The sequence below is a fragment of the Sapajus apella genome, unplaced genomic scaffold, assembly GCF_009761245.1.
Source record: "Sapajus apella isolate SASKATOON/1434 unplaced genomic scaffold, GSC_monkey_1.0 scaffold247, whole genome shotgun sequence".
NCBI lineage: Eukaryota > Metazoa > Chordata > Mammalia > Primates > Cebidae > Sapajus > Sapajus apella.
In genome coordinates this window covers 151,986-160,775 of record NW_022437187.1, presented here as the reverse complement: position 1 = coordinate 160,775, position 8,790 = coordinate 151,986, and the positions used below count along the sequence as shown (strand labels likewise).

Sequence of the window (8,790 nt, the reverse complement as noted above, 5' to 3'; positions counted from 1 at the left end):
AATCCAGGTGGGTGACACCCGGCCTCTCCGCGCGCCTCACCATTCCCCGGTCTCTGACCTTGTGCCTCAGGTTCCCGGCTTGATGCCCGCCAGCGCAGCACCCACCCCGGCCCTCTGCTGGGGAACCCGCAGTGCAGGGTGCGACCCAACAGGGCCCTGCGGTTGCAGAAACCCAGCCCCACCCCGCCCAGGTCACAATGGCTTTGCTTTGGGACAGGACCCTCCTGGTGGGTGCTTGGGGGACCTGGGTAAGTGTATGGGGAAACAATTAATCAAAAGTGACTTTTTATTTCCCTAAGAGTAAAGACTTCTTTGTAATTATATTTTTTGCTCATTTACCATAAAGCTGGTAGAGTCTAATTATTTAGATGTACCCATAATTTCATCAGTAAATTTGAGCGAGCTTTTATTAGTTTTTTCAGTTTAGTCTTGTTTCTGCTTTTAGGAAGAATGTTAAATTCTACCTGAAATCAGTAAACTATTCTCAGAGAAATTTCAATGAGAAGGATGAAGAGTCTTTTTCATGAGAAGCTGGTATCTGTGGCTAAATATGTGCTCTCCTCTTAGAGTTCATAAGCCAGTTATTTTATTAAACCTTAGGTTCAGAAAAAAAAAAAAGAAAAAGAAAAAACTATTAACAATTCTCTATAGTCAGTACAAAGTTAAAAAATTCTTGTTGCAGTGGCATTGTGTACCAATTTTTATAATTCTTCAATATTTAGATGTGTCATGTTGAGGGCATGTATGAAAAATATGTCCTAGTTATTATGATATTTTTATATGCTATTCTTTACCTTGGAAAGAAGCAATGAATTCATCATAATTCTAGCAGCCTGCTAAGCTGGCTACAATGCCTTTTGAAGATTGCATTTTAATAAAGTAGACCAATAATGCAAATAAAGAAAGAACACCCAGGTTTTTAATTTTCTCCTCTGCCTTTACAAATCTTAATGGAAAAGTTTTCAGAAATTAAAATTTGGGTTTTTTAAGACTTTATTTTGTTGGAGATTTTAAAAAGCAATATATGTAATATAAACTGCACATAATAAAATCAAACGCCTTGGCATTTGGCTGCCTCCTGTCATTCTCAATACTAACCTACATTATCCAGTATTCATCATTGCCATACACTATTTAAAATCTTGAGCAAGGTGAATAGGTTAACATTTTGTAGAATAACATGTTATTCAGTACACAACAGTGTTTAAAAATTTTAAAAAAACTTTTAGTTTCATTTATTAAATTAGGTTTACACATAGATTGGATAAAACATTTCAAAATTCACCATATTATCTCTTTTCTTATTTTTTATTTTTTTGAGACGGAGGCTTGCTCTGTCACAGCCTGGAGTGCAATGGTGCAATCTCTGTTCACTTGAACCTCGTTCAAGTGATTCTCCTGCCACAGCAGCCTCCGGAGTAGCTGGGACTACAGGTGCCCGCCACCATGCCTAGGTAGAGATGGGTTTTCATTGTGTTGGCCAGGATGGTCTCGATCTCCTGACCTCGTGATCCACCTGCCTCAGCCTTCCAAAGTGCTTGGATTACAGGCGTGAGCCAACATGCCCAGCATTTATTTTTATTTTTATTTTTTTGACATGAAGTTTCATTCTGTCACCCAGGCTGGAGTGCAATAATTGTGATCTCAGCTCAGTGCAACCTCAGCCTCCCTGGTTCAAGTGATGCTTCTGCCTCAGCCTCCTGAGTAGCTGGGATTACAGGCGCCCGCCATCATGACCAACTAATTTTGTATTTTTAGTAGAGATGGGGTTTCTCCATGTTGGTCAGGCTGGTCTCGAACTCCTGACCACAGATGATCCGCCCATCTTGGCCTCCCAAACTGCTGGGATTACAGGGGTGAGCCTCTGCACCTGGACTGTATTCTCTTTTTTTCTTTTTGAGATGGAGTCTCACTCTTTCACACAGGCTAGAGTGCAGTGGCACAGTCTTGGCTCACTGCAATCTTGATTTCGAACTATTCTCCTGCCTCAGCATCCTGAGTAGCTGTGATTACAGGCATGCTCCAGCACACCTGGCTTTTGTATTTTTAGTAAAGATGTGAATTCACTATGTTGGCTAGGCTGATCTGGAACTCCTGACCTCAGGTGATTCACCTGCCTTGGCTTCCCAAAGTGCTGGGATTACAGGCATGAGTCACCACATCTGGCCTGTATCATTTTTAAAAAGTAAACATTTGAAAAAACAAACAAAACAGGTTGCTACTAATATCAGTAACAGCAGCACAGATTTTTTTTTTAAATGGGGATCTTTCTTTTCCACCAAGGCTGGTGTGCACTGGTGCAATCTTGGCTCCCTACAGCCTTGACTTTCTGGGCTCAAGTGACCCTCCCACCTCAGCATCCTGACTAGCTTGGACTACACAGGTGCATGTCACCAATGCCACCATGCTCACTCTGTCCCCCAAGCTGGAGGGCAATGTGGTGATCTCAGCTCACTGCAACATCTGCCCCACTAATTTTTTGTATTTTTAGTAAAGACTAGGTTTCACCATGCTAGTCTTGAACTCCTGACCTCAAGTGATCTGGCAGCCTTGGTCTCCCAGAATGTTGGGATTATAGGCGTAAGCCATCACGCCTGGACATCTGTGTTTCACTTTTTGTTACTTTTTGGCTGCTTGTAGTTAGAAAAGAAGTGATTTTGGGCCGGGCGCAGTGGGTCACGCCTGTAATCCCAGCACTCTGAGAGGCCAAGGTGGGTGGATCACCTGAAGTCAGGAGTTCAAGACCAGCCTGGCCATCACGGTGAAATCCCATCTTAAAAAAAAAAGAAAGAAAGAAAAAAAAATGAGGAAGAAGTGATTTCCTTGAAATACATGAAGCTGGAAAGGCAGCTGGAACTAAAAGTGGCAGTGTTTGTCTGAGATGACTGTGCTCCTCCTCTGTCAACTATGTTATTGAGGTTGGTCTTGAATTCCTGAGCTCAAACAGTCCTCCTGCCTTTGTCTCCCACAGTGCTGGGATTGAGTACAGATGTGAGCCACTATGCCTGACTACTTTTTTGTTGTTTGTTTGCTTTTCGTTCTGGAAATGTAGTCTGGGTCTGTCACCCAGGCTGGAGTGCAGTGGTGTGATCTCAGCTCACTGCAACCTGGGTATTTTGGTCTTCCAACTTGCAGATGACACATGATGAGCCTTTGTAATCATATAAGCCAATTGCTATAATAAACCCCCTCTTTTTTTTTTTTTTTTTTTTTTTTTCCGAGTTGGAGTTTCGCTTTTGTTACCCAGGCTGGAGTACAATGGCACGATCTCGGCTCACCGAAACCTCCGCCTCCTGGGTTCAAGCAATTCTCCGGCCTCAGCCTCCCGAGTAGCTGGGCATGTGCCACCATGCCCAGCTAATTTTTGTATTTTTAGTAGAGACAGGGTTTCACCATGTTGACCAGGATGGTCTCAATCTCTTGACCTTATGATCCACCCGCGTCAGCCTCCCAAAGTGCTGGGATTATAGGCGTGAGCCACCGCACCCGGCCAATAAATCCCCTCTTACAGGTCTGTGTTTATCTAATTGGTTCTATTTCTCTGGAAAACCCTAACACAATATACTTTATTTTTAGAGTGCTTTTAGGTTACCAGAAAAATTGAGCAGAAGGTATAGAGGTTTTACAGATAACCCCTTCCCCCACACATGCATAGCTTCTCCCATTATCAATACTTCCCACCAGAGTGGTATGTTTATTACAGTTGATGAACCTACATTGACACATGGATACCACTCAGAGTCCACACTCTACAGTAGTGTTCATTCTTAGTGTTGTACATTCTACAGATCAGGACAAATGTATGATGACCATGCATCTACCATAACAGAGTAGTTTCACTGCTGTTAACATTTTTAGTGTTTTTCCTCTTTATATTTTATATTTTTCTTTCTTCAACCCCTGGGAAGCACTGATATGTTTATTGTCTTCATAGTCTTGACTAAACAAACTGTGGTACTGAATGTCATAGAGTTGGAAACATCCTGTTTGTAGGCTTTTCAGATTGACATCCTTTCCTTAGTAATACACATTTAAGTTTCTTACCTGTTCCTTATGGCTTTGTAGCTCATTACTTTCTAGCGCTAAATAATATTTTATTGTCTAGATGTACCACAGTTTGTTTATCCACTCATCTCCTAAAATATATTTTGGTTACTTTCAAGTTTTCTTTTGTTTTGTTTTGTTTGTTTGTTTGTTTTGAGACAGAGTGTCACTCTGTTGCCAGGTGCCAGGCTGGAGTGCAGTGGCACGATCTCAACTTACTACAACCTCTGCCTCCCAGGTTCAAGCAATTCTCCTGCCTCAGCCTCCCGAGTAGCTGGGACTACAGGCGCAAGCCACCATGACCAGCTAATTTTTGTATTTTTAGTAGAGACGGGTTTTCACCATGTTGGCCAGGATGGTCTCTATCTCTTGACCTCGTGATCTGCCCGCCTCAGCCTCTGAAAGTGCTGGGATTACAGGCATGAGCCACCTTGCCCGGCCTCAAGTTTTGACAATTATAAATAAAGCTGCTATAAACATCCATGTGCAGGTTTCTGTGTAAACCTCTTTTTAACTCCGTTGAGTAAATACCAAGGAGCATGATTGCTAAATCATGGGGTAAGAGTATAATTAGATTGGAAGACTGCCAAACTGCTTTCCAAAGTGTTAACATTTTGCAATCCCACCAACAGTGAATAAGATTTTCTGTTCCTCCATACTCTTGCCAACATTCATTGTTTTGTGTTCTAGATTTTGGTCATTCTGGTAGGTATAATGTGATATATATATACATATACACACACACATACTGTGTGTGTGTGTGTGTGTGTGTGTGTGTGTGTGTGCATACATATATATATATGTATATATATATTATGATGGAGCCTTGCTCTGTCTCCCAGGTTGGAGTGCAGTGGCATGGTGCGATCTTGACTCACTGGAACCTCCACCTCCTTGGTTCAAGTTGTTCTCCTGCCTCAGCCTCCTGAGAAGCTGGGATTACAGGTGCCTGCCACCTTCCCTAGCTAATATCTGTATTTTTAGTAGAGATGAGGTTTCGTCATGTTGGCTATGCTGGTCTTAAACTCCTGACCTCAAGTGATCTGCCCATCTCAGCCTCCAAAATGTAGGGATTACAGGTGTGAGCCATAGTACCTGACCAGTAATATTTAATTGTTGTCGTAATTTGCATTTCTCTAATAACATATGATGTGAAGCACCTTTTTTTTAATCCTTTTTTATTCCTAGTGAATGAGAGGTTCTTATGTTGCCCAGGCTAGCCTGGAATGCACAGTCTCACCTCCTCAAGTGTCAGGACAACTGGCCTGAGCCACGGAGGCTCCCATGAAGCATTCTTTTATATAGCTATTTGTCATCTTGGTGAGTTAAAAGTATAATCTTTTAATCCATTTTATTGGGCTGTTTATTTTCTTTTTGATGATTTCTAAGTCTTTTTTTAAAAATATGTTTTGAATAGTAGTCCTTTATCTAATAGGTCTTTTGCAAATATTTTCTGTCTGTTTGTGGCTCATCTTCTCATTCTTTTGACAGCGTCTTAAAGCATAAATTTTTAATTTCGATATATTTCAGCTTATTCGTTTCATAAAAAAGTGGATTATGACTTCAGTGCTGCCTCCAAAAAGCCTTCTCCAAACCCAAGGTTATCTAGATTTTCTCCTCTGTTATCATCTAGAAGCTTCATAGTTTTGTATCTTACGTTTAGGTCTGTGATCCATTTTGATTAACTTTTTTTTTTTTTTTGAGACGGAGTTTCGCTCTTGTTACCCAGGCTGGAGTGGAATGGCGCGATCTCGGCTCACCGCAACCTCCGCCTCCTGGGTTCAGGCAATTCTCCTGCCTCAGCCTCCTAAGTAGCTGGGATTACAGGCACGCGCCACCATGCCCAGCTGATTTTTTGTAGTTTTAGGAGAGACGGGGTTTCACCATGTTGACCAGGATGGTCTCGATCTCTTGACCTCGTGACGATTAACTTTTATATAGAATGTAATGTATCTAAATTCATTATTTTTGCACATAGCTGTTAAATTGCTTCAGCACTATTTGTTGAAAAGATGACTTTTTCTTTATTGCATCACTTTAGCATAGATCTTTTACATTTCAAAATAACCCAATAAATAGAGAAACTAAATTAGCAACAAAAACAAACAAAATTCTATTACAATGTTTAACCAAATGAAGTGACAAGATATGATCATACTAAAAATTATTTTGCTGGACCAAACTGTCAAGAGCAACAACATTTGTATGGTATAAAAATAAAGGTCTGGAATAGAAAAGAGGACAAAGTGATATTAGAAGGTGCTGAGAGCCAGGCATTTCTAAAATTGCTAACAAGATTAAAAATTACAATAAGCAATAAAACATTTTCATAAACAACAAACTTAAGTGATGATATGCATACAACACAGGCGAAAGCTATAATCTAGTATTTCAAATATAGATAACAGTAACTAAGACTATTTAGAGTTCTTCTTCAAGAAAACACCAAATGGCAGATGATGCCAGTGCAGTAGGTTGGGGGTTGGGTAGTCCCCAGGGACCCTGGGATGGGGGGGCACATTGGTTTCCATTGGTTTGGCAGTGGCATTGGGAACCAGGGTCATGGCCATGGACAAGGCCCCAGAGCTCTCAGAGTCAAGGCCGAGGATAAGGAGTGGATGCCTGTCACCAAGCTGGGCTGCCTGGTAAAGTACATGAAGATCAAGTGCCTCAAGGAGCTCTATCTCTTCTCCCTGCTCATCAAGGAACCTGAGATCATTGACTTTTTCCTGGGGGCCTCTCTCAAGGACAAGGTTTTGAAGAGTATGCTGGTGCAAAAGCAGACCTGTGCCGGCCAGTGCACCAGGTTCAAGGCATTTGTTGCCATTGGGGACTACAATGGCCACGTCTGTCTGGGCGTTAACTGCCCCAAGGAGGTGGCCACTGCCATCAGCATGGCCTTCATCCTGTCCAAGCTCTTCATTGTCCCCATTCATGGAGGCTACTGGGGGAACAAGATTGGCAAGCCGCACACCAACCCTTGCAAGCCAAGGCCACCTTTGATGGCATCTCTAAGAGCTACAGCTACCTGACCCCCGAACTCTAGAAGGAAACTGTATTCACCAAGTCTCCCTGTCAGGAATTCACTGACCACCATATCAAGACCCACACCAGAGTCTTGTACAAAGGACCCAGGCTCCAAATGTGGCTAAAACATAGGCTTTTTATACAAGAGAAATAAAGTGAATTAAGCCTGGTGGTGGGGAAGAATATTTAGGAAACCAATAAAAGCTATTAAAGAGTAGTATATTGATGAATTAGGAAGAGATAGAAATCATTAGACAACAGAAAACTACAAAACAGTGCTAACAAATCTCAGGAACAAATAAGCTTAAGAAACAATTTTAGAAAAAATTTAGAAGAAACAAAAAAGCCAATAGATATTATATGATCATAAAAAATAGAAGATGAAAATAAAGAAAACAGAAAAAGAAGACAGTTTTTCTTTTTTGTTATTTTTTGAGATAGAGTCTCACTCTGTCACCCAGCCTGGAGTACAGTGGTTCCATTTCAGCCCACTGCAACCTCCACCTCCCAGGTTCAAGTGATTCTCCCACTTCAGTCTCCCAAGTAGCTGGGATTACAGGTGCCCACCACCACGTCTGGCTAATTTTTGTATTTTTAGTAGAAATGGTATTTCACCATGTTGGCCAGGCTGGTCTGGAACTTCTTACCTCAGGTAATCTACCCACCTAGGCCTCCCAAACTGCTGGGATTACAGGTGTGAGCCACCATGCCCAGCCAATAAAGAGATTAAAATGAGACAATATGAAGTGATAGATATAAAAAGTAGTCAGAGGAGATTCCACCTATGTATAAGAAGAACACTTTGTTCCCAAAAGAAACCCCCCTATCTATTAATAGCCATGCCACACATCTCACATACCTCTGTTCCTGTAAACCACAAATCTACTTTTTCTAGGGATCTGCCTATTCTGAGCATTTTATATAAGTGCAATTACAAAATTAGTGGCCTTTAGTATCTGGCTGCTTTCATTTAGCATACTATTTTTGAGGTACATTTATCTTGTAGTATAACCCAGTACTTTATTAATTATGAAGGCTGAATTATATACCACTAATATGCAATTTTGTCTATTCACCAATGGATGGACATTTAGATTTTTTATACTTTCTGATGATAATGAATAGGCCGCTGTTAATATTCATGTACAAATTTTTGTGTGAAAGTGTATTTAATTCACTTGGGTATATAACTAGACCTGGTATTGTGGATCATAACTCTCTGCTTAACATTTGAGAAACTTTCAAACTGTTTTTAAAGTAGCTGGCTGGGTGTGGTGGCTCATGCCTGTAATCTCAGCACTTTGGGAGGCTGAGGTGAGTGGACCATGAGGTCAGGAGTTTGAGACCATCCTGGTCAAAGAGACCAGCCTGGCCAACATGGTGAAACCCGTTTCCACCAAAAATACAAAAATTAGCCAGGTGTGATGGCCGGTGCCTATAATCCCAGCTACTCAGGAGGCTGAAGCAGAAAAACTGCTTGAACTTGGGAGGCAGAGGTTGCAGTGAGCCGAGATCGTGCCATTGAACTCCAGTCTGGGTGAAAGGGCAAGACTCTGACTCAAATGATAATAATAATAATAATAATAATAGTAAACAAAAATAAAGTAGCTGTGCAATTTTAAGCGCCCCGAAGCAAACTATGCTGGATTCAATGAGATGAGAACATAGACGCACACCCACCCCCGCTTTTTTTTTTTAGACAGAGTCTCCCTCTGTTGC

The 8,790-nt window shown here is 41.4% G+C and overlaps 1 pseudogene; it reads left to right on the top strand.

Moving 5' to 3' along the window:
* Positions 1 to 6,551: 6,551 nt before the first annotated feature.
* Positions 6,552 to 7,240, top strand: LOC116545122 (annotated as a pseudogene).
* Positions 7,241 to 8,790: the final 1,550 nt, after the last annotated feature.